The sequence below is a fragment of the Ranitomeya variabilis genome, chromosome 5, assembly GCF_051348905.1.
Source record: "Ranitomeya variabilis isolate aRanVar5 chromosome 5, aRanVar5.hap1, whole genome shotgun sequence".
Taxonomy (NCBI): Eukaryota; Metazoa; Chordata; class Amphibia; order Anura; family Dendrobatidae; genus Ranitomeya; species Ranitomeya variabilis.
Genome location: NC_135236.1, coordinates 514,313,496 through 514,339,078, shown reverse-complemented (window position 1 = coordinate 514,339,078; position 25,583 = coordinate 514,313,496).

The following is a 25,583-nucleotide window of genomic DNA, read 5'->3' as shown; positions in this document are numbered from 1 at the left end:
CCTACTAAAGGTGTCTGCCCCTCCCTGGTGTTGTCCTCAACTGAACAAAGCTGAGCTTCCACATTCTGGCTTTCGCCCTATACTATCAGATATTAAACTGCATTTGGCCTACTAGTGTGGTTAGGCCCTTGAAACAGTGTCTGCTGCTCTTGGGTTTGCTACTCCACTGAACAAAGCAATGCCGCCTGTTTAGTCCTGTTACCAATTTTGAACTGCATGTAGCCTACTTTATTCTTTGGCCCTATATCTGTTTCCTCCTCATCCTGCCCATTGCCCAGCCACTGCTAAATGAGTCTGCTGGTACATTGACCTAGACCACTACATTCCCCTTGTACTCTACACAGCCAGAATCTGACCCTGCTGAAAGTAAGGTTCCCCTTCCCGCATGTTATACCACCTTACACAGGGACAAAGAGGAAGGTGCAGATGAAAGTGCAGGTTCCTTCATCAGGTGGGGGGGCATACTCGTTGGCGACGTCACTGGCACAGGGCCCCTCAGAGTACGCAAAAGTGTCGCTGCTGGTGGGAGGCGCCCCCGCCATGCAAACACACCGCCGTACTTTGAGGGGCCCTGTGCCAGTGGCAATGCGAACGAGTGGGCCCCCCCCTGCTTGCTCAGGATCACAGCACTTGCAACTTTTAAATACTTACCTTTCCCTGCAACACCGCCGTGACGTAGTCCGCATTTCCTGGGCCCACGAAAAACTTGAGCCAGCCCTACTCCCCCCACAACTTTCCCCCAATTCCCTATGCCCAACTATTATTATACAGTTAATTAAGATTGGCAAGCTTCAGAAACAAGAATGGATGTTTTTGGCATTAAAATGGGCACTGTAGGTGTTTTCCTGGCCTCCACTCACTGCCGACTATGCTTCCCCATTGACTTGCATTGGGTTTCGTGTTTCGGTCGATCCCCGACTTTTAGCGATAATCGGCCGACTGCACTCGACTCGACTCTGGACAAAATCGGGTTTCCCAAAACCCTACTCGATCTTAAAAAAATGAAAGTCGCTCAACCCTATTCACAACCACAGAGTGGGCCACTATGAATGACGTCTGCCAGGTTTTGCGTCCCTTTGATTATTCCACGCGGATGGCGAGTGCAGATGATGCACTAGTCAGCATGACTGTCCCCCTTATCTGCCTGCTTGAAAAATCACTGCAAGCGCTAAGGGATGATGTTGTGGAAGAGGTGGAGGATGAGGATTCACCATTTCCATCATCTTCTGGACAGTCAGCGCCACGTGGTTCCTCACAAACGCGTAGGCAGGGGACAGTTTGTGAGGAGGATGAGGAGGAGTCAATGGAGGAGGAAGACATCCGTCCAGAGGAGGGAGTTACCGAATTGTCCAGTACTCAGTGTGTACAGCGAGGGTGGGGTGATGACGAGCGGGCAGAGACCACGCCTCCAGCAGGGGACAGCGTTTCTTGGGCAGTTGGCAGTCTGCAGCACATGGTGGATTACATGCTGCAGTGCCTGAGAAACGACCGCCGCATCGCCTACATTCTCAACATGTCTGATTATTGGGTGTTCACCCTCCTCGATCCTCGCTACCGGGACAACGTAGAAAGCCTCATCACACCGTTGAACCGGGAGCGAAAAATGCGGGAGTACCAAGACACACTGGTCAATTCCATCATCTTCTCTATTCCAACTGAGAGAAGTGCTGCTAGTGCATTCCAAAGCAGCTCAGTGCGTCCAGGCAGTGGTGGAGGCTCTGCACAAAGAGGGAGCAGAAGCAGTGCCTCTGCCCAAGGCAAGACCAGTATGGCCCAACTGTGGCACAGTTTTCTGTGCCCCCCACAAAAGTCTACACCATCACAGACGGCTCCAGTCAGCAGGAGGCAACGGTTCCGTCAGATGGTGACAGACTACATGTCTTGTCCTCTTGCTGTACTCCCAGACGGCTCTTCCCCTTTCAAGTTTTGGGTCTCAAAGCTGGATACATGGCCAGAGCTAAGCCAGTATGCATTGGAGGTGCTGTCTTGCCCTGCGGCCAGTGTATTATCGGAACGTGTCTTTAGTGCTGCAGGTGGTGTACTAACTGACCGTCGCATGCGACTATCCTCCGATAACGTTGACCGGCTTACTTTCCTGAAAATGAACAAGGCCTGGATCTCGCAGGAATTTGCCACTCCTCCTCCTGATTAAATAATTAGGTCACTGTATACGTTATCCAGGTCTCCTGTTGTGTTCATCTTTCTACCACCTGAACTTAAATTCCTGGGCTCCAACACCGCCAGTTGAGGCTCAGAAGTGCCGTCTGCACAGTCAAAACATACGACCCAGTGTTATTGGGTTTCAGTAACGTCAGCTGATCCCCAGCTGTGTAGCCGGCAATGTGTCATGCGACCGCCACGCTGACACAACAACTGAAATGTAAGGGAATCTGTCCCCCCCCCCAAGGCGTTTGTTACTGAAAGAGCCACCTTGTGCAGCAGTAATGCTGCACAAGGAAAAGGTAGCTATTTTGGTTTAGCTCCTTGCACACGCAGAACTTAACACTTATAAAATGTGTCCACTGATACCGTAAAACCGTCCCGGAGGTGGGACTTTCCTTCGTAATATGACGCAGCACAGCCGTCATTCCTACCCCCCCCGGCGCTGCGCCCCGGCTCCTCAGCATTGTTTGATTCCGTCCCGGAGCCTGCGCTGTTATGTTATCCCGTGGCCAGGCACACTTAGCGCTGCCCGTCTTCTGGCATCATTTGGTGTCAGGATGGCTGCGCCTGTGCGGCCGTGCTGGCCGAGAGCCCGCCTCGCAGTGTCTTCTGATTTAATCCCACTGGGGGCCTGGGATCCATGGACATGCGCATTGCATATCTGAACCTCCACCTCTCACTCATCTCCCTATGGCTTCTTCAGACTGTTCGGTGTCAGCTGGTCCCTAATAGCATGCCACGGTCGTGACACCGCACAGTCTTAAGAAGCCGTAGGGAGGGGAGTGAGAGGCGAGGATATGCACTGCGCATGGCCATGGATCCCAGGCCCCCAGTGGGATAAAATCAGAAGACACTGCGAGGCGGGCTCTCGTCCAGCGCGGCCGCACAGGCGCAACCAGCCTGACAACAAATGATGTCAGAAGATGGGCAGCGCTAAGTGTGCCTGGCCAAGGGATAACTTAACAGCGCAGGCTCCGGGACGGAATCAAACAACGCTGAGGAGCCGGGGCGTGGCACCGGGGGGGTAGGAATGACGGCTGTGCTGCGTCATATTACGAAGGAAAGTCCCACCTCCGGGACGGTTTCACGGTTTCAGGGGACACATTTTATAAGTGTTTAGTTCTGTGTTTGCAAGGAGCGTGATGAAAAGAGCCACCTTTTCCTTTTGCATCTTTTGTGCTGCACAAGCTGGCTCTTTCAGCTACAAACGCCTTGGGGGGGGTTAAAGGTTCCCTTTCGACTTTCTCAGGCTTCGGCCTACATTGTGTTCCTCTGCTTTTCCACCTGTCCCTGGGCTCCAACACCGCCAGTTGCCGTCCAGAAGTGCTGTCCGCACAGTCCCAACAGTCGCTCCTCTGTTATTGGGGTTCAGTAACGTCAGCTGTTCCCCAGCTGTGTGTGTGGCAATCCCTCCTACCTCCTCCACCTCCCCCTCCTGTCCCTGGGCTCCAACACCGCCAGTTGCCGTCCAGAAGTGCTGTACGCACAGTCAACAGTCCCTCCTCTGTTATTGGGGTTCAGTAACGTCAGCTGTTCCCCAGCTGTGTGTGTGGCAATCCCTCCTACCTCCTCCACCTCCCCCTCCTGTCCCTGGGCTCCAACACCGCCAGTTGCCGTCCAGAAGTGCTGTACGCACAGTCAACAGTCCCTCCTCTGTTATTGGGGTTCAGTAACGTCAGCTGTTCCCCTGCTGTGTGTGTGGCAATCCCTCCTACCTCCTCCTACCTCCTCCTCCTCCACCTGTCCCTGGGCTCCAACACCGCCAGTTGCCGTCCAGAAGTGCTGTACGCACAGTCAACAGTCCCTCCTCTGTTATTGGGGTTCAGTAACGTCAGCTGTTCCCCAGCTGTGTGTGTGGCAATCCCTCCTACCTCCTCCACCTCCCCCTCCTGTCCCTGGGCTCCAACACCGCCAGTTGCCGTCCAGAAGTGCTGTACGCACAGTCAACAGTCCCTCCTCTGTTATTGGGGTTCAGTAACGTCAGCTGTTCCCCTGCTGTGTGTGTGGCAATCCCTCCTACCTCCTCCACCTCCCCCTCCTGTCCCTGGGCTCCAACACCGCCAGTTGCCGTCCAGAAGTGCTGTACGCACAGTCAACAGTCCCTCCTCTGTTATTGGGGTTCAGTAACGTCAGCTGTTCCCCTGCTGTGTGTGTGGCAATCCCTCCTACCTCCTCCTCCTCCACCTGTCCCTGGGCTCCAACACCGCCAGTTGCCATCCAGAAGTGCTGTACGCACAGTCAACAGTCCCTCCTCTGTTATTGGGGTTCAGTAACGTCAGCTGTTCCCCTGCTGTGTGTGTGGCAATCCCTCCTACCTCCTCCTACCTCCTCCTCCTCCACCTGTCCCTGGGCTCCAACACCGCCAGTTGCCATCCAGAAGTGCTGTACGCACAGTCAACAGTCCCTCCTCTGTTATTGGGGTTCAGTAACGTCAGCTGTTCCCCTGCTGTGTATGTGGCAATCCCTCCTACCTCCTCCTACCTCCTCCTCCTCCACCTGTCCCTGGGCTCCAACACCGCCAGTTGCCGTCCAGAAGTGCTGTACGCACAGTCAACAGTCCCTCCTCTGTTATTGGGGTTCAGTAACGTCAGCTGTTCCCCAGCTGTGTGTGTGGCAATCCCTCCTACCTCCTCCACCTCCCCCTCCTGTCCCTGGGCTCCAGCACCGCCAGTTGCCGTCCAGAAGTGCTGTACGCACAGTCAACAGTCCCTCCTCTGTTATTGGGGTTCAGTAACGTCAGCTGTTCCCCTGCTGTGTGTGTGGCAATCCCTCTTACCTCCTCCTACCTCCTCCTCCTCCACCTGTCCCTGGGCTCCAACACTGACAGTTGCCGTCCAGAAGTGCTGTACGCACAGTCAACAGTCCCTCCTCTGTTATTGGGGTTCAGTAACGTCAGCTGTTCCCCAGCTGTGTGTGTGGCAATCCCTCCTACCTCCTCCACCTCCCCCTCCTGTCCCTGGGCTCCAACACCGCCAGTTGCCGTCCAGAAGTGCTGTACGCACAGTCAACAGTCCCTCCTCTGTTATTGGGGTTCAGTAACGTCAGCTGTTCCCCAGCTGTGTGTGTGGCAATCCCTCCAACCTCCTCCTCCTCCACCTGTCCCTGGGCTCCAACACCGCCAGTTGCCGTCCAGAAGTGCTGTATGCACAGTCAACAGTCCCTCCTCTGTTATTGGGGTTCAGTAACGTCAGCTGTTCCCCTGCTGTGTGTGTGGCAATCCCTCCTACCTCCTCCTACCTCCTCCTCCTCCACCTGTCCCTGGGCTCCAACACCGCCAGTTGCCATCCAGAAGTGCTGTACGCACAGTCAACAGTCCCTCCTCTGTTATTGGGGTTCAGTAACGTCAGCTGTTCCCCTGCTGTGTGTGTGTCAATCCCTCCTACCTCCTCCTACCTCCTCCTCCTCCACCTGTCCCTGGGCTCCAACACCGCCAGTTGCCATCCAGAAGTGCTGTATGCACAGTCAACAGTCCCTCCTCTGTTATTGGGGTTCAGTAACGTCAGCTGTTCCCCAGCTGTGTGTGTGGCAATCCCTCCTACCTCCTCCACCTCCCCCTCCTGTCCCTGGGCTCCAACACCGCCAGTTGCCGTCCAGAAGTGCTGTACGCACAGTCAACAGTCCCTCCTCTGTTATTGGGGTTCAGTAACGTCAGCTGTTCCCCAGCTGTGTGTGTGGCAATCCCTCCAACCTCCTCCTCCTCCACCTGTCCCTGGGCTCCAACACCGCCAGTTGCCGTCCAGAAGTGCTGTACGCACAGTCAACAGTCCCTCCTCTGTTATTGGGGTTCAGTAACGTCAGCTGTTCCCCTGCTGTGTGTGTGGCAATCCCTCCTACCTCCTCCTACCTCCTCCTCCTCCACCTGTCCCTGGGCTCCAACACCGCCAGTTGCCGTCCAGAAGTGCTGTACGCACAGTCAACAGTCCCTCCTCTGTTATTGGGGTTCAGTAACGTCAGCTGTTCCCCTGCTGTGTGTGTGTCAATCCCTCCTACCTCCTCCTACCTCCTCCTCCTCCACCTGTCCCTGGGCTCCAACACCGCCAGTTGCCATCCAGAAGTGCTGTACGCACAGTCAACAGTCCCTCCTCTGTTATTGGGGTTCAGTAACGTCAGCTGTTCCCCTGCTGTGTGTGTGGCAATCCCTCCTACCTCCTCCTACCTCCTCCTCCTCCACCTGTCCCTGGGCTCCAACACCGCCAGTTGCCGTCCAGAAGTGCTGTACGCACAGTCAACAGTCCCTCCTCTGTTATTGGGGTTCAGTAACGTCAGCTGTTCCCCAGCTGTGTGTGTGGCAATCCCTCCTACCTCCTCCACCTCCCCCTCCTGTCCCTGGGCTCCAACACCGCCAGTTGCCGTCCAGAAGTGCTGTACGCACAGTCAACAGTCCCTCCTCTGTTATTGGGGTTCAGTAACGTCAGCTGTTCCCCTGCTGTGTGTGTGGCAATCCCTCCTACCTCCTCCTACCTCCTCCTCCTCCACCTGTCCCTGGGCTCCAACACCGCCAGTTGCCGTCCAGAAGTGCTGTACGCACAGTCAACAGTCCCTCCTCTGTTATTGGGGTTCAGTAACGTAAGCTGTTCCCCTGCTGTGTGTGTGGCAATCCCTCCTACCTCCTCCTACCTCCTCCACCTCCCCCTCCTGTCCCTGGGCTCCAACACCGCCAGTTGCCGTCCAGAAGTGCTGTACGCACAGTCAACAGTCCCTCCTCTGTTATTGGGGTTCAGTAACGTCAGCTGTTCCCCTGCTGTGTGTGTGGCAATCCCTCCTACCTCCTCCTACCTCCTCCTCCTCCACCTGTCCCTGGGCTCCAACACCGCCAGTTGCCGTCCAGAAGTGCTGTCCGCACAGAGCCAAACACCTCGCCAATGTGTTAGTGGGGTTCAGCACCGCCAGCTGTTCCCCTGCTGTGCAGCCGGCAACGTGTACTGCGACCGCCACGCAGGCACAACAAGTTAAATTTAAGGGAACCTGTCCCCCCCCCCCCAGGCGTTTGTTACTGAAGGAGCCACCTTGTGCAGCATTAATGATGCAAAGGGAAAAAGTGCCTCTTTTCGTGGTGCTCCTTGCACATGCTGATCCTAACACTTATGAAAAGTGTCCCCTCCTACCGTGATACCGTCCTGTTGGTGGAACTTTCCTTTGTGATGTGACGCAGCACAGCCGTCATTCTTACCCCCTTGGCGCCGTGCGCCGCCTCCTCAGCGTTGTTTGAATCAGTCCCGGAGCCTGCGCTGTTAGGTTAGCCCTTGGCCATGCACACATTTTGCGCTGCCCGTCTTCTGACATCATTTGGTGTCAGGCTGGCTGCGCCTGTGCGGCCGCGCTGGCCGAGAGCCCGCCTCGTACTGTCTTCTGATTTAATCCCACTGGGGGCCAGAGATCCATGGACATGCGCAGTGCATATCTGAACCTCCAACTCTCACTCATCTCCCTACGGCTTATTCAAACTGTGCGGTGTCAGCTGGTCCCTAATAGCATGCCACGGCCGTGACACCGCACAGTCAGAAGAAGCCGTAGGGAGATGAGTGAGAGGTGGAGGTTCAGATATGCACTGCGCATGTCCATGGATCTCAGGCCCCCAGTGGGATTAAATCAGAAGACAGTACGAGGCGGGCTCTCAGCCAGCGCGGCCGCACAGGTGCAGCCAGCCTGACACCAAATGATGTCAGAAGACGGGCAGCGCAAAATGTGTGCATGGCCAAGGGCTAACCTAACAGCGCAGGCTCCGGGACTGATTCAAACAACGCTGAGGAGGCGGCGCACGGCGCCAAGGGGGTAAGAATGACGGCTGTGCTGCGTCACATCACAAAGGAAAGTTCCACCTACCGGACGGTATCACGGTAGGAGGGGACACTTTTTATAAGTGTTAGGTTCAGCATGTGCAAGGACCATAATTAAAAGAGCTAAGTTTACCTTTTCCAGCATTAGTGCTGTACACGATGGCTCTTTCAGCTACAAACGCCTGGGGGGGGGGGTTAAAGTTTCCCTTTCAACTTGCTCCAGTGCAGGCTTCGGCCTACACTCTGCTCCCTCTCCTCCTCCTGCTGACCCTGGGCTCTAACACCGCCAGTTGGGGCCCAGATGTGTTAGCTGCACAGAGCCAAACACCAGCCAATGTGTCAGTGGGGTTCAGCACCGCCAGCTGTTCCCCTGCTGTGCAGCCGGCAACGTGTCCTGCAACAGCCACGCAGGCACAACAGACCCAAAGCTGCCGCCAGTGCAGGCTTCGGCCTACACTCTGCTCCATCTCCTCCTCCTGCTGACCCCGGGCTCTAACACCGCCAGTTGGGGCCCGGTACTGCTAGCTGCACAGAGAAAAACACCAGCCAATGTGTCAGTGGGGTTCAGCACCGCCAGCTGTTCCCCTGCTGTGCAGCCGGCATCGTGTCCTGCAAAAGCCACGCAGACACTTGCTCTTGTACCTTCTGCTCCCCATCCTGGTTCCAGTACCGTCAGCTGGTTCCGGGCAGAGCCTTTGGCTTAGGTGCCTCCCTCTGGGTATCCGAGTTCCACCAACGTCAGGTGGTCCTTGGTAGTGCTTTCAGGCACGGGTACCTCCTGCTTAGTAACCGGGTTCCAGTAACGTCAGCTGGTCTTCGGTAGTTCCATTGGCTCTTGGACCTTCGGCTACCCATCCGGGTTCCAGCACCGTCAGCTGGTTCTCGGCAGTGTCTTTTGCTCTTGTACCTTCTGCTCCCCATCCTGGTTCCAGTACCGTCAGCTGGTTCCGGGCAGAGCCTTTGGCTTAGGTGCCTCCCTCTGGGTATCCGAGTTCCACCAACGTCAGGTGGTCCTTGGTAGTGCTTTCAGGCACGGGTACCTCCTGCTTAGTAACCGGGTTCCAGTAACGTCAGCTGGTCCTCGGTAGTTCCATTGGCTCTTGGACCTTCGGGTAGCCATCCGAGTTCCAGTTCCATCAGCTGGTTCTCGGCATTTTCTCAGCCTTCTTGTACCTTCTGCTACATTTCCAAGTTCAAGAAACTAAACACGATGACCCGGAAGACCACCCCTAAGATGACGACGACACCAGAGACGACAACCACCGTGATGACGACGACCCTGGAGACGATGACCCCGAAGACCACCCCGATGACGACGACCCTGGAGACGACGACCCTGAAGACCACCCCGATGACGACGACCCCGGAGACGACGACCCTGGAGACGACGACAACCTGGAAGACCGAGAAGCAGAAGAACAAGAGGCTGCAGAACAAAGAGCAGAAGAACATTAAGCATAACACTAAATATCAGAGCAAAAAATATTATCTAAATTATAAGCAGAAGAAGACTAAGCAGTGTATGGGGGTGAGTCCGTTCCTCCTCGTGGTGCCCCTGGATAAAGCCTGATGCTGCAGGCCAAACTGAACGCGGACAAATGTAACTCTTTTGTGACAGGCAGAACGGAAGGTGTAATCTTCAAACTTTTATAGATAACAACTACGGGAATGCCTGTCACAAATAAGAATATGATGAAGAAGTAGAATATGATGAAGATAATAGTAAAATAAAAAGAATATGAACAATGTAAGAAAAAAAATAATAGGTAGAAGATGAAGAAGAAGATGAATAAGGTGAAGAAGTTGATGTCAAAGAAGCTGATGATGAGGATAATGAAGAAGAAAGTGTGGGAGAAGTAAAAAAGAAGGTGAAGGGCGTGGAAGTAGTGAAACATCAATATCTGACAAAATAAAAAAAAATTAACATAGTCAAAATCTTTCTACCGCCGAACGTCATAAAAAAAAAAAAACCTGCTATTCTATTACATTGGGCTAAACCTCTGTGCCTTTAATGTCTCCGCCACGTCCCCCAATACATCCTACATTATTCTTAGTTGTTTTCCTTCATGTAGAATGAACCTACAAGTTTATAAAGGGTTTATTTTAATTCCGATATTTTCGTCCCATTGACTTGCATTGGGATCGGGTATCGGTATCGGATTAGATCCGATATTTTGACGGTATCGGACGATACTTTCCGATACCGATACTTTCCGATATCGGAAAGTATCGCTCAACACTAATAACGAGCAACTTATTCAATATGTGCAAAAGCGAGCAGCGTTGTGGGACCCCCGTGATTGGAATCATTCCGATTCAGCATTGATTCGACGACTCTGGGAAGAAGTGGCCAGATCACTGCTGGCTGATTGGGACCATGCCACGCCACATGCCAGAAAGGAATTTTGTAAGTATTGCAATGTTGTCTGACGTGGCAGTGAACCTGTTAATGTAGGTGCATTGTTTTACAATTAATTTTTTCCTTTTTTTCTGCTTCGCAGTGAAGGTAATAAAAATCCGTTGGCGTTCGATGATGGATCGCTTAAACAAGGGCATTAGAGAGGAGATTTGGGTTCAAAGTGGTTCTGCTCCAACAATCCGAAAATATAAGTACAATCGTATGCTGTTTTTTCTGAGGCCTGCGGTTGCTCAGCGAACGTGAGTATCTTTTGTGTTGTCTTAGGCTATGTGCACACGTTCAGGATTTCTTGCAGAAAATTCCTGAGAAAAACCTGAAATTTTCTGCAAGAAATCTGCATGCATTTTTTGTGCGTTTTTGGTGCGTTTTTTTCCAGACATTTCCCAATGCATTTTATAGTGGGAAATCCGGAAAAAAAACACAAAATTAATGAACATGCTGCGTTTTTTACCGCGATGCGTTTTATCGAGGAAAAAAAACGCATCATGTGCACAAAACATGCGGAATTCATTCTAAATGATGGGATGCATATTGTATGCTGTTTTTTCGGTTTTATAGCGTTTTTATCGCGAAAAAAAAACAAGAAAAAAATGCGAAAAATCAGCAACGTGTGCACACAGCCTTACTATTATTTTAACTTTTTATTTTTTTTGCTAGTTTTTAATTTATTTTCCACACATAACCGGAGCAGCACCATACAACCTGGATCGTCCTCTGTTAGAGCGATCCCTCATCGACCAACCAACAAATAGGCCCAATCCCAATCATCCACCAGGCAGCCGGTCCATCTGGTTTTCCCCTCTCCGAGCCCTCTGCCACTACTTTACTTGGGTCTGCTCGTCAGCGGCAGAGGGCCTGGGAGAGGTCAGTCATGCCCGAGTTTATTTACTTAAGCTTGGTCTTCCAGGCAGGGATGAAGGCGGTTGCAGAAAGACTGGATAGTGGATTCACTCAGGTTTTCCAGGAAGTCCACAGATTGTCATGAATCCCAACGGCTAGGGATAGCACAGGACAAGCAAAGTACAAATATATTACGGACGAGCTCTAGGGTGATGGAACCTGGGCTGACCGCTGCCCTACGCCTGACAAACGCAACTGGAGATAGCCAGGGAGCGTGCCTACGTTGGTTCTAGACGCCACGCACCAGCCTAAGAGCTAACTAGCACTGCAGAGAAAATAAAGACCTCACTTGCCTCCAGCGGAATGAACCCCAAAAGATATAGTTGCCCCCCACATGTATTGACGGTGAAATGAGAGGAAGGCACACACATAGAGATGATATATATAGTTTTAGCAAATTGAGGCCCGCTGTAAACTAGAAAGCAGAATGATACAAAAGGGGACTGAGCGGTCAGCAAAAAACCCTAATCAAAAAAACCATCCTGAGATTACAAGAACCCATGTGCCAACTCATGGCACATGGGGAGAACCTCAGTCCACTAGAGCTACCAGCTAGCATAGAGACATAATAAGCAAGCTGGACAAAAAACCAAACAACTGAAAATCAGCACTTAGCTTATCCTGAAAGATCTGGGAGCAGGTAGGCAGGAACCAAACAGAGCACATCTGAATACATTGATAGCCGGCAAGGGAAATGACAGAAAGGCCAGGTAAAATAGGAAACACCCAGCCACTGATGGACAGGTGGAAACCAAAGGCCGCAACCCACCAAAGTCACCCAGTACCAGCAGTAACCACCAGAGGGAGCCCACAAACAGAATCCACAACAGTACCCCCCCCTTGAGGAGGGGTCACCGAACCCTCACGAGAACCCCCAGGGCGATCAGGGTGAGCTCTATGGAAGGCGCGGACCAAATCAGTCGCATGAACATCGGAGGCGACCACCCAGGAATTATCCTCCTGACCATAACCCTTCCACTTAACCAAATACTAGAGTTTGCGTCTGGAAACACGAGAATCCAAGATCTTCTCAACAACATACTCCAATTCTCCCTCCACCAGCACCGGAGCAGGAGGCTCAACCGAAGGAACAACGGGCACCTCATACCTCCGCAACAACGACCGATGGAACACATTATGAATAGCAAACGATGCTGGGAGATCCAAACGAAAAGATACAGGGTTAAGAATCTCCGAGATCCTATAAGGACCGATGAACCGAGGCTTGAACTTAGGAGAAGAGACCTTCATAGGGACAAAACAAGAAGACAACCACACCAAATCCCCAACAAGAAGTCGGGGACCCACGCGGCGACGGCGATTAGCAAACTGCTGAGTCTTCTCCTGAGATAACTTCAAATTGTCCACCACCTGATTCCAAATCTGATGTAGCCTGTCCACCACCACGTCCACTCCAGGACAATCCGAAGGCTCCACCTGACCAGAGGAAAAACGAGGATGAAACCCTGAATTACAAAAAAAAGGAGAGACCAACGTGGCCGAACTAGCCCGATTATTAAGAGCAAATTCGGCCAGTGGCAAAAAAGCAACCCAGTCATCTTGATCAGCAGAAACAAAACACCTCAAATAAGTTTCCAAGGTCTGATTAGTTCGCTCCGTCTGGCCATTCGTCTGAGGATGGAATGCAGACGAGAAAGACAAATCAATGCCCATCTTGGCACAAAACGTCCGCCAAAATCTAGACACAAACTGGGATCCCCTGTCAGAAACGATATTCTCTGGAATCCCATGCAAACGAACCACGTTCTGAAAAAATAAAGGGACCAACTCAGAGGAGGAAGGCAACTTAGGCAAGGGCACCAAATGAACCATCTTAGAAAAGCGGTCACACACAACCCAGATAACGGACATTTTCTGTGAAACCGGGAGATCAGAAATAAAATCCATGGAAATGTGCGTCCAAGGCCTCTTCGGGATGGGCAAGGATAACAACAACCCACTGGCCCGAGAACAGCAAGGCTTAGCTCGAGCACACACTTCACAAGACTGCACAAAGGTACGCACATCCCTAGACAAGGAAGGCCACCAAAAAGACCTGGCCACCAAGTCTCTAGTACCAAATATTCCAGGATGACCAGCCAACACAGAAGAATGGACCTCGGAGATGACTCTACTGGTCCAATCATCCGGAACAAACAGTCTTTCTGGTGGACAACGATCCGGTTTATCCACCTGAAACTCCTGCAATGCACGTCACAAGTCTGGGGATACGGCGGACAATATTACCCCATCCCTAAGGATACCAGTAGGCCCAGAGTCTCCAGGAGAGTCAGGCACAAAACTCCTGGAAAGAGCATCTGCCTTCACATTCTTTGAACCTGGCAGGTATGAAACCACGAAATTGAAACGAGAAAAAAACAACGACCAACGAGCCTGTCTAGGATTCAAACGCCTGGCAGACTCAAGGTAAATGAGATTATTGTGATCAGTCAAGACCACCACACGATGTTTAGCACCCTCAAGCCAATGACGCCACTCCTCAAATGCCCACTTCATGGCCAAAAGCTCCCGATTACCCACATCATAATTGCGCTCGGCGGGCGAGAATTTTCTAGAGAAGAATGCACATGGCTTCATCACCGAGCCATTAGAACTTCTCTGTGACAAAACCGCCCCCGCTCCAATCTCGGAAGCATCAACCTCAACCTGAAAAGGAAGTGAAACATCTGGTTGACACAACACAGGAGCAGAAGAAAACCGGCGCTTAAGTTCCTGAAAGGCCTCCACGGCCGCAGGAGACCAATCAGCAACATCAGCACCCTTTTTAGTAAAATCAGTCAAAGGTTTAACAATACTGGAAAAATTAGCAATGAACCGACGATAAAAATTAGCAAACCCCAAGAACTTCTGAAGGCTCTTAACAGATGTAGGTTGTGTCCAGTCACAAATCGCCTGAACCTTGACGGGATCCATCTCAATAGTAGAAGGAGAAAAAATGTACCCCAAAAAAGAAATCTTCTGGACTCCGAAGAGACACTTTGAGCCCTTCACAAACAGAGAATTGGCCCGCAGAACCTGAAACACCTTCCTGACCTGTAGAACATGAGACTCCCAGTCATCAGAAAACACCAAAATATCATCCAAATACACAATCATAAACTTATCCAGATATTCACGGAAAATATTGTGCATAAAGGACTGAAAGACTGACGGAGCATTGGAGAGTCCAAAAGGCATTACCAAATACTCAAAATGGCCCTCAGGCGTATTAAATGTGGTTTTCCACTCATCACCCTGTTTTATCCACACCAGATTATACGCACCGCGAAGATCTATCTTAGTGAACCACCTAGCCCCCTTAATGCGAGCAAACAAATCAGTCAATAATGGCAATGGATACTGATACTTGACTGTAATCTTATTCAGAAGGCGATAATCTATACAAGGCCTCAGGGAACCATCTTTTTTTGCCACAAAAAAAAAACCTGCTCCCAGAGGGGACGAAGATGGACGAATATGTCCCTTTTCCAAGGACTCCTTAATATAATTCCGCATAGCAGTATGCTCTGGCAGTGACAGATTAAATAAACGACCCTTAGGGAACTTACTGCCAGGAATCAATTCTATAGCACAGTCACAATCTCTATGCGGAGGGAGCGAATTGAGCTTAGGCTCCTCAAAAACATCCCTATAGTCAGACAAAAACACAGGGATCTCAGAAGGAGTAGATGAAGCGATTGAAATCGGAGGTGCATCATCATGAACCCCCTGACATCCCCAGCTTAACACAGACATTGTTTTCCAGTCCAGGACAGGATTATGAGTTTGTAACCATGGCAGACCAAGCACTAGTACATCATGTAAATTATAAAGTACAAGGAAGCGAATCACCTCCTGATGAACGGGAGTCATGCGCATGGTCACTTGTGTCCAGTACTGCGGTTTATTCATAGCCAATGGTGTAGAGTCAATTCCCTTCAGAGGAATAGGAACTTCCAGAGGTTCCAGACTAAAACCGCAGCGTTTAGCAAATGACCAATCCATAAGACTCAGGGCAGCGCCCGAATCCACATAGGCATCGACGGAAATGGAAGACAGTGAAAAAATCAGTCACAGACAAAATGAACTTAGGCTGCAGAGTACCAATGGCAAAAGATTTATCAACCCTTTTTGTGCGTTTAGAGCATGCTGATATAACATGAGCTGAATCACCACAATAGAAACATGTGATAGAAATATATATATATCATGTAGATCTCACTTGCATGTATACTCCTCTATAATCAAATATATACTTATATGCTCACAGCTAATATATACATTATAACCTAGACAGATCATAAAATGGCTGACATGAACTAATATAAACCAGACAGATCATATGGGGTTTTCCATCCCTAAAAGCAGAATGATGTCAGATGTCTGATGACTGCTGATCAGATGTCTCAGCTTAATCAGCAGTCATATGAGCATTAATCACAATATTCCATATATGTTTAGATAACCAATGACAGAGGAGCTAGACAATATGATAATTAACTGACCACCCCTGACAACCCCTAACCACTCCTTTCTATGTGAAAATATAAAACTATGTATGTACAATAAAATTCAGTATTGATGGAATGTTGTTCTGTCACAGTTGTGTACAGTCCATTCTTGATGAGCGCTCTAAATACTCAGTCTAATTGGGAGCGGCCACAGCACACACAGGGATATATTTATCCAACCCTAATATTTCCATAACAGAATGGCGCCCAACGGCTCGGATGAAACGCACACGTGGACCCACTACTGACCGGAACTGAAGCTATAGCTGTGGCCTGGCACAGGGGCAGGAGACTGCGCAGCTCCATAAGTAAGGTAAGAAAATGTTATCATCTTACCTGAAAGTCCCCTGTGCCCAGTCCTTGTCTATGCTTCTTGCCGGTAAGATGTGGTCACAAATTCCCAGGTAGTGTAAAAAATCCGTAGCCACGAATCCACCCTGGGAGGTGTCTGCTGTGGACCGTGTATGTGTTTGTGTAAAATCCGAGAGAAGAAGGAAAAAGTGACTTTTGTTTGTGGTTGCTGAGAAACAGACCGCAGGATGTCAAATCGCTCGATAAGTTATTGCAGGATTCCCGTGCATAGGAGGAACACGCAGAGTTCCGGGGCAGGTGGTCCCATGATCCAGGCACGGGTAGTGATAACTTAAGAGGGCTACTGCAGATTCCCGTAGTGCCGGCGATCCAGTCAGGACGTCCGGACCGGGGTGGTAGAACCCGGGCGCAGGTGCGTCCAGTGCGATTGGCAGTAGTCTGTTCCCAGCTCAACCTGCATGTGTCACAGAATTTAAAAGGGCATCTCTCGGATTGTCTATCTGTCTGTTTGTGTCATGTACTATTGCCGCTTTAAGAGCATGAAATAGTAAGAGAAAGTTTTGGTTTTTTTTTCCTCTCTTGAACTTCCTCTTTTTCAGCTGAGAGGAGAGATATGCATTGTAAATCACACTGTCATATCTGTTTTTTTTCTTTTTCTTTTGCAATGCTGGCTATGTGTAGCTTTTTGTGAAGAAGTTAAATTGTATCCATCATTTTTGATGTGACATACGTGATTTTAGTGACATTTGATATTATTACAATGGCATACAGCGACGGAATAAAAAGAGGAAGTATGTCTCTGACTGCATTTGAGCGCAGAGATTTTTACTCTCTTAAAGGGTCTTTTTCTTTTTTGCGGCATTTTAAAGTTTTTTTTTTAATTAAGTTTTCCTCAATCTTCAATCTCTTTACCTTTTTATTTTTTATTTATTTATTTTTTTGAAAAAAGTTTTTCTTTCCTTTTGTATCAAAATTTTGAGTTTTTGGTTGTGAACTAAGTTTTTGACGGTTTTTCTTATCGTTTTGGGTTTTTCTTAGAGTTTTATATACTCATTTTTAGAAGTTTTTTTAGTACTGTTTTCTTTTCTCATTTTTGTGTGTTTTTCATTTTCATTTTTTGCTTTTGCCATGGGGAATAGAGTGGCCGAGCAACAGGAAAGTCAGTAGAAAGTGACAGAATACGAAGGTATTAAGTATGTGAAGATTTTTGGAAGGTATAAAGTACGTGAAATTCATTAGAATGGCAGACTTCAAGCTGCGGAGTGGCATGACGTAGAAAGGAAAATAAGGGAAGTTACAGTAGCTGATGTTAGATTGCTGAATACTAATACATGGTATGAAGTGGCAGCAGAGCTTACATCGTTTAGGTGGAACAGAAAGTTATGTGAGCAAATCAGGAAGTGATTTTTGTGGGTATGAGACGGGAGAATCTGCGCAGTCTGCTTTTAGCAGAATCCATGGTATAGGTAGTTATTTTTGCACAGTATGTGGTGCGCCCCGTCTCTCCCTACAGGGAGAAGGCATAATTGCTCCTCTCTATTATTCTTGTTGTTCTCATCTATCCTCTTTCTTTTTTCTCTGTCAGTCTTTTCTCTCCACATTCTCTCTCTCTCTCTCTCTCCCCTCCGACTATTCCTTTGTCTCACTCATCACCCCCTCCTCCTTCTTCTTCCTCTTTTTTCCTCCGTGTTGCCGGCTGGGCCAATGCCCAATTCAAACAATATGGTGCTTACAGCACAAGGTGTCCCTGGCACAGTCTAGCCATTGCCATTTGTGATATCGGGGAAAGAAGGTGAAATCCCCCCCTACAGTGGGCAGCCCCAGAGTTATCAGGCAGCAGACAGCTCAGCCCTGGGTGCAGAGGGGGGAGGAGTGATATCAGAACGAGCTCACTGACAGATCCTCCGTTACCTCATTTCACAGTCAACAATATTGTAACCCTTAAGGTTTTACATGAACTTTGATATCACCATGTATTGATAATGTACAACTTCAGCACCGGTCAGAGCTGCCTACATTCACACCAACATGAAACTATAATCCTAATCCATCATAGCTTCAGCAAGGGGGGAGACATCCTCACACAAAAAAGCAACTTCTAAGTCCAAAATCAGTCAGTGTACGACCCCAGTGCAAGCTATCACAACTATTCCTCTGATGAAGATGAAGAGGGAACATCATACATGCTGTCCAGTACTAGAAAAGAAACCCACAGGCACCAAGAATGCAGGGGCAGATAGAGGCACCACCATTACACTATGTGCACTGCACTTCAAGTCAGGTGACAATTTTCCAGACCCAGGGATGCATCCCATGCCATTTTACCGAAGAGAGTAGCAGAAGCAGCAAACATATGCAGCCAGCTGGAATGATCTCTGGGCCATGAATGAAAATAGAAGCAGGTGATGCACTCTGGCCAATCATGAAGGAACAATTCAAACTTCCAGCAGAATCAGACGTACACGCTTGGGAGTCAGGGACACAGCTAAATTGAACAGCTCAGAGAGTGAGCCATGACATGAGCCAAGAAAAGACAGAGTCTGTAAAGAAGTTTCATTGCAGAGTAATGCAAGTATTCCAAGACTTGGGCTTCACCATCCATGACCAGATACACAGGCCTTTGGGCATGGACTGAGACAGCCAATCAGGAAACCACTGATAGTGGCTAGGCCTAGGAACAGGTCAATAGCAGTGGACTGACCCAGAAAAAATGTTTTATGTGCGCCTAGGAGACTGTCTATTGCCGATTGTCACCAAAACTGCCACCATTATAGCACCACAAAGAGCGCGAAGAAGGAAACGGGTGCCGTGCTGCTGAGAACGCTGGAAGGGGAGCCAGAGGTGAAGACGCTGCAAAGTGCCGACCAACACACCACCAGAAGAACCGCTGCAGACTCCAGAGAGGAGACACCGACCTCAATAACGTTAGCAAAGGGGAGAAGCTATGTCGGAGCAGGGGGAAGAAGTGATGGCAGATGCAGCCGCAGCCCCTGTAATGCCCCAAGACCTTGGGTTGGATGCAGCCGCCGGTCTCATGGCACCCCGGGCCTCGCCACGAATGCACCTGCAGGCCCCGTCTTACCACCGCAGCTTCAATCAGCAGGCCGGACCCCGCTGCCGCTACAGTACCCATCATGCTGTTGTCCACAGTAGCCAAAGGGATTGAGTCCCAACCAGGGGTGCAGAAGACAGCCCCTCTCATGGTGACCACTGACCTGGAAGATCAACCACCCTACAAAGACAGAAGAAGTGTCAAGGGTTACATCTGTGGCAAGTTTGGCCATTACCAGAACCAGTGCAAAAGCACCCACGCCCCCGAAGAGACTGGACCCATGCAACTCAAGAGTTGGTCCAGAGAAACAGGTCAAGGAGGAAGTGCAGAAAGCAGTGAAGTACCCCGTCCATAGGACAGAGGCAAGCAAGCCAGGTCTGCAAGACACTACGCTCCTGACATGTAAAACTTCATCTGCAAGACCAGTACCTCAAATTACCCTTAAAATGGATGGCGTTGTCAGATCCAAAGTGGTGCAGCCAGAAGTGTGATGACACCTGTGGAACTCGCTGATCCCACCTGCCTATCAGAATCCTCTGTGTCTCGCATGGGCATTGGTGGTCAAGTCAGACATTCTCAGCTTACAAAGCCACTGAGCGTGTGCACTCAGCCAGGACACTCTATCCTGTCCCAGTTTGTGGTGTAAAGGACCTGCCACTCAACCTGCTGGGAGCGAACCTACTGCAGAAGCTGAAGGCAACCACAGTGTTCCAGGAAGATGGGACAGTGACATTTTCTTCATCCCTGACCCGAGAAGAGTCATGCTGGCAGCGCTACAAGAACATTAAACAATCGATGAGGCCTACCCAAGGAGGTACTGGATGTAGTACCAGAAAGTCTATGGTCTAAGGGACCCCAGCACGTGAGAAAAAACCTCAAGTTGCCCCAGTACGGGTGTCACTCAAGCCATGTACCCCGTACCCTCGTAAGGCCCAGGCCAGGCCTAGAGTCAAGCTGCCTCTGACCAACTGAAGGTCCACCTGGAAATAGGAATCATTGTTCCTCGCAAATCGCCTTGCAATACCCCGCTTTTCCCCGTCAAGAAAAAGACTGTAAAAGGAGAGCCAGCCAAGTTCAGAATGGTATATAACCTGAGAGCTGTGAATGACACCACAGTGTTTGAAACTGCAATTATGCCGAATCCGCACACTCTGCTCTCGAATGTGCCTGCCACAGCAAAAGTGTTCACAGTGACCGACCTGGCTAAGGTTTTCTTCAGTGTTCCCCCTCATCCGGAAGACCAGTTCCTGTTTGCCTTAATGCACCAGGGGGGACACCACACATGGACAGTGATGCCACAGTGGGCCCAGAACAGCCCTTCACAGTTCACCAAAGCAATGTCCACAGTTCTCACCAACTGAGTCACAGAACAAGCAGAAGTAACCCTGCTACAATACATGGACAATCTACTCCTTTGTGCAGTTGACTTTGACACGTTTAAAGCCCATTCCTTGTATCTCCTACTCTACCTGGCGGAGCAGCACTGCAAGATCTCAAAGAACAAAGTCCAGTGGTGTCTGAAGCAAGTTACGTTCCAGAGACACTGTATTGCTCACCAGGTGAAATACCTGACAGATGACCGGAAGACCACAGTGGAGAAGATGGTCCCTCCGACAACTCCAAAGGTGCTACAGGCCTTCCTTGGTCTAGTTTCATATTGCAGAGCCTGGATCCCTGATGCTTCCGTCCTAATGCAGCCTCTGTGTGAATAAAACAGCGTGACCCCGTTCCTCCAGACAGATGTGGCCTTCAGTTCGTTCAAGAAGTTAAAAGGCTCTGTAGTCTCAGCGCCAGCACTAGGCCTATCTGACTACAAGAAGCCATTCCGTCTCTACTTGATGAGAAGAGAAGGCCTTGCTACTGGAGTCCTGACACAGCTTCAGGGGGGAAAACAGAGACTTTCGGACTACTTTTCAGCTTGCCTGGATCCAGTTGCAAGGGGAGCCTCTTCCTCCCGCATGAGAGCAGCAGTTGCAGCACACGCCCTCCTGGACAGGACTACTGACATCAGTGGAAAAACCATTGGAAATCCTGGCTCAGCATGACATCTCAGCAATCCTCAACCAAACCCAGCTAAAACATCTCTCCACCGCCAGGCATCTTCGCCTCCAGTGCTCTCTACTCCTGCCCAACAATGTCACCATCTCCAAATGCACAGTCCTCAATCCGCCCACTCTACTCCCACTCCCAAGGGGGGATACAGATACGGATCCTCAGATAAAAAGTCTGATCAAAATCGGCATGATACCTTCTGCAGGGATCTGAATTTGCTCCGGACGGATGACCATGATTGCTTCAGCATCATGCAACAGGAAACAGCAGGACTACCCAAGGTGGCAGAAGAGCCACTGACCAACCCAGAGTTGATCCTCTATGTGGATGGCTCCAGATTTGCAGATGATGAAGGAAGATTCCACACGGGAGGTGCAGCGACCAGCAATCAAGAGATCCTGTGGTCCAGAAGTCTGCCGCCCAGTCTGTCAGCCCAGGAAGCAGAACTGATAGCGCTGATGAAGGCCTACCAGATGGCAGAAGACAAGACTGAGAAAATGTTTACCGATTCAAGGTACTTGCATGGCATAGCACACAACTTTGGACCCATCTGGGCTGCAAGGGACTTCCTCACAGCAAGCGGAACAACCGTGAAGCATCAATGGAGCCATTAAGGACCTGCTGAACACACTTCAACTTCCAAAAGTGGTGACAATGCTAAAAGTCAAAGCGCATGGAAAACTGAACACAGTAGGGGCACGAGGCAACAACATGGCGGATATGGCAGCCAAAGAAACAGTCAAGGGAAGACAATATGGACAAGTGGAAGAGGTCGTAGAGCCGGACGGCTACTACAGGACGGCTGAAGACAGGAAACCTGACAAGATGACATCCTGGGATCTGCTCAAAAAAAAAGTTGCAAGAGCAAGCCCCAAAGGACAAGAAGGAATGCTGGGTGCAGAAGTGAGCAACACATGAAGAAGGAAGGGTATACTAAATGGACTACAAACCCTGTTTACCCCGAAGCATGTACCCTATGGTGGTCCAGTGGGCACATGGGCCCACACACAGATTAAAGACACAGATGAATGATCCGATTGGTGCTTACTGGTTCGCTCCAGAAATCTCCACCCTAACAGCCAAATTCATAAACAGCTGTCTAACCTGTGGCAAATGCAACCCTGGAAGAATGAAGAAAGTTCCCACACATCAACTTGCCAGACCACTGTACCCCCTTCCAGAGGATCCAGATAGACCACATCCAGACGCCGCCAAGTGGAGGATTCGAATATGCCCTTGTGGTCGCGGACGTGTTCTCAGGATGGCCAGAAGCTTTCCCAGTGAGGAACCAGTCAGCAAAGAAGCTACTCTCAGAGACGAGATATGCAGCTATGGGGTCCCAGAAGTGATAGAGAGTGACCAGGGACCTGCATTCACAGCAAATCTCACACGAGAGATCTAGTCAGCAGTAGGATCAGACTTAGGCCTACACACTCCCAATCACACTACTCAGTGTTAGGCACACTCCCAGAGGCCCAGGAAAGCTGTTACCATATGAAATTTTGTTTGTGTCTAGTCCCAGGTTAGGGGTATCCTTTCCCTTAGCAGCTGATTATGTAATATGATACTTTGTCTGCTTTTGTAATTGAAATCACCAAGAAACTTGCTAACATCCATTCTCGAGTTTTTTTTCTTCATTGCCAGATCCAGATTCAGTGTCCGGTATGCACTCCTAGAAGCCAGGAGACTGGGTGTTGGTGAAAAAGCTTGTAAGGAGAACACCACTCGATCCCAGATTTGATGGTCCTGCTCAAGTGCTGCTGATGACACCAAACTCTGTGAAACTGGAGGGAAGACTCGCTTGGATCCACTCATCGCATGGCAAGAAAGCTCCCCTACCAGAAGATGACACCCAAGCCAGAATGATGTCGTGGATGCCCTGCCTGACCGAACAGATGACCTACCTGATAAAGACTGCACATCGCTCACTACACATGCTATTGACTAAGAGACTGATTGCAACGAACCCCCGTTAGGGACAGATCTCCTGACCGCCCATTTGCGAAAAGTCTGTATGGAGTGGGGCACAGGCGTTAGGCTTGTGTCAGTTCGCCAACAGCACAAAAGAGTTGCAGCGCTTTGGGACAGGAGGCTAGGATTAGGGCAAGTGATATCTAAGGGGGGCTTGTGATAGAAATATATATATCATGTAGATCTCACTTGCATGTATACTCCTCTATAATCAAATATATACTTATATGCTCACAGCTAATATATACATTATAACCTAGACAGATCATAAAATGGCTGACATGAACTAATATAAACCAGACAGATCATATGGGGTTTTCCATCCCTAAAAGCAGAATGATGTCAGATGTCTGATGACTGCTGATCAGATGTCTCAGCTTAATCAGCAGTCATATGAGCATTAATCACAATATTCCATATATGTTTAGATAACCAATGACAGAGGAGCTAGACAATATGATAATTAACTGACCACCCCTGACAACCCCTAACCACTCCTTTCTATGTGAAAATATAAAACTATGTATGTACAATAAAATTCAGTATTGATGGAATGTTGTTCTGTCACAGTTGTGTACAGTCCATTCTTGATGAGCGCTCTAAATACTCAGTCTAATTGGGAGCGGCCACAGCACACACAGGGATATATTTATCCAACCCTAATATTTCCATAACAGACACAATCCATTTTTCCGCCTATAATTTTGCCGTTCACTTCTGGACTGAATTCTATCACATTGCATAGTCTCAGGTGCCTGTTCAGAAGACACCGCCAACTGGTGCACGGGTTTGCGCTCCCGTAAACGCCGATAAATCTGAATGGCCATAGCCATAGACTCATTCAGACCTGTAGGCGTAGGGAACCCCACCATAATATCCTTAATGGCCTCAGAAAGACCATTTCTGAAGTTTGCAGCCAGGGCGCACTCATTCCACTGAGTAAGCACCGACCATTTCCGAAACTTCTGACAATATATCTCCGCTTCATCATGCCCCTGAGAGAGGGCTAATAAAGCCTTTTCAGCCTGAATCTCCAGGTTAGGTTCCTCATAGAGCAATCCCAATGCCAGAAAAAACGCATCCACACTGAGCAATGCAGGATCCCCTGGTGCCAATGCAAATGCCCAATTCTGAGGGTCGCCCCGCAGGAAAGATATTACAATCTTGACCTGTTGAGCAGGGTCTCCAGAGGAGCGAGATTTTAAAGAAAGAAACAATTTTCAATTGTTCCTGAAATTCAGGAAGGTAGATCTATCTCCAGAAAAGAACTCTGGAATAGGAATTCTAGGTTCAGACATGGGAGTGTGAACAACAAAATCCTGTATGTTTTGAACTTTTGCCGCGAGATTACTCAGGCTGGAAGCCAAACTCTGGACATCCATGTTAAACAGCTAAGATCAGAGCCATTCAAGGGTTAAGAGGAGGTAAGAAGCAGCTAGACAGCAATTAAGGCTAGGCAGCAAAACTCTGAAGGGAAAAAAAAAAAAGAAAAAAAAAAAAAATTTCCCTTAAACACTTCTCTTTCTCCTGCTTCAGCCCAAACAATTAACACTTTGTTGGCCGGCTATACTGTCATGAATCCCAATGGCTAGGGATAGCACAGGACAAGCAAAGTACAAATATATTACGGACGAGCTCTAGGGTGATGGAACCTGGGCTGACCGCTGCCCTACGCCTGACAAACGCAACTAGAGATAGCCAGGGAGCGTGCCTACGTTGGTTCTAGACGCCACGCACCAGCCTAAGAGCTAACTAGCACTGCAGAGAAAATAAAGACCTCACTTGCCTCCAGCGGAATGAACCCCAAAAGATATAGTTGCCCCCCACATGTATTGACGGTGAAATGAGAGGAAGGCACACACATAGAGATGATATATATAGTTTTAGCAAATTGAGGCCCGCTGTAAACTAGAAAGCAGAACGATACAAAAGGGGACTGAGCGGTCAGCAAAAAACCCTAATCAAAAAAACCATCCTGAGATTACAAGAACCCATGTGCCAACTCATGGCACATGGGGAGAACCTCAGTCCACTAGAGCTACCAGCTAGCATAGAGACATAATAAGCAAGCTGGACAAAAAACCAAACAACTGAAAATCAGCACTTAGCTTATCCTGAAAGATCTGGGAGCAGGTAGGCAGGAACCAAACAGAGCACATCTGAATACATTGATAGCCGGCAAGGGAAATGACAGAAAGGCCAGGTAAAATAGGAAACACCCAGCCACTGATGGACAGGTGGAAACCAAAGGCCGCAACCCACCAAAGTCACCCAGTACCAGCAGTAACCACCAGAGGGAGCCCACAAACAGAATCCACAACAACAGATGCCTTGACCGCCTGGAACCCGACCTTAATAGACCGGTGCACCGTTATTTTTCCACTATAGAACGGGGCGTGACGCAAAACCTTAGTCCTGAACTCCAG